This window comes from Octopus bimaculoides, chromosome 22 (genome assembly GCF_001194135.2).
Source record: "Octopus bimaculoides isolate UCB-OBI-ISO-001 chromosome 22, ASM119413v2, whole genome shotgun sequence".
NCBI lineage: Eukaryota > Metazoa > Mollusca > Cephalopoda > Octopoda > Octopodidae > Octopus > Octopus bimaculoides.
Window position 1 is genome coordinate 6,927,985 of NC_069002.1, and position 1,228 is coordinate 6,929,212.

Consider the following 1,228-nt stretch of genomic DNA (forward strand, 5'->3'; position numbering starts at 1 on the left):
ATATATATATATATATATATATATAGATAGATAGGTAGGTAGAGAGAGGGGGAGAGATAAATAGATAGATATAGATAAATAGGCAAACAGACACACACACATATATGTATGTATGTATGTATGTATGTATGCATGTATGTTTGTCTTTCAGTCTATCGTCAGTCTATCTATCTCACTCCATCTATTTGTCTATCTGTCTGTCTCTCTGTCTGTCTATCTGTCTATTTTCATTTCTATCTGTTAACCGATCTATCTAATAGCATAATGAGTCACCCGAATGAATCCTTAGGTAGTCGGTAGTTTCCCCAAGTAGAATAAGAGTGGCGGAACTTGTGAGATAAATGTAGGAGACGAGGACAAGGAAAAAAGGACAAACCTCTCTCATTCTCCCCACTCACCCACTCAAAAAAAATACAAAAAAAGCCTCTGTGAGTATCACTTAAAGTCACTAATCGCCATTATATCGGATTGGAGTGCTCGAGATGATGGCTGTCGTCTGCCTTATCGTCTGACTCGCCTTTTGTAAGCCCTTTGTCGTTATTGCTCTTCTGGTGGCTGTCATCGTCGCTTTGTCCTTCTTTCTTTTCATTTCATTCTTTCCTCTTTTTATTTGGTTCTTTTACCTTTTCTTTTCCTTCATTTTTTTTCTTTCCTCTCCTCTCCTTCATCTCTCATTCTCACTGTCCTCTCTCTCTCTCTCTCTCTCTCTCTCTCTCTCTTTCCTTCTCTCTTCGTGTTCTTTCCTCATGATTAAATGTTTTTCATTCATGTGTTTCCTTCATTTCTTTCACTACGCTCGTTCGTTACCAATTTCTTCTTTCTTCTTTTTCTTGGCTGTGTTATTTTTTTCTTCACACCCTCATTTGTTTTTATCAAGCATTTCTATCTCCGCCTCTCTCTTTCTATCTCTCTCACTTTCCTTCTTTCTCTCTCTTCCCCTCTCTTTCCAAATCTCTTTCTCACTCTCTCTCTTTCTTCTCCTCTCTTTCTCCCTCCCTCTCTCCCTTTCTCTTACTCTCCCTCTCACCTCCACTCTTTCACTCTCTCTCTCTCACTCTCCTCTCTTCCCCCCCCCCTCTATATCCCTCTCATTCCTTCTCTTTCTGTTTTTAGCCCATTCTTCTCGTCCTCAACTTTCTGTCTTCTATATTTCTTTTTCTTTTCAGCTTCTAATAATCCTTTTCCTCCTTCTTCGTCGTCTCCTCCTTCTTCGTCGTCTCCTCCTCCT

At 39.7% G+C, this 1,228-nt stretch overlaps 1 protein-coding gene across 1 annotated transcript in view; it reads left to right on the forward strand.

The window, feature by feature from the left end:
• LOC106867674 (steroid 17-alpha-hydroxylase/17,20 lyase-like) overlaps window positions 1-1,228 on the forward strand; it is a gene marked incomplete at its 5' end in the record, with an annotated part of 7,239 nt that overhangs the window by 3,771 nt on the left and 2,240 nt on the right. The window lies entirely within an intron of this gene.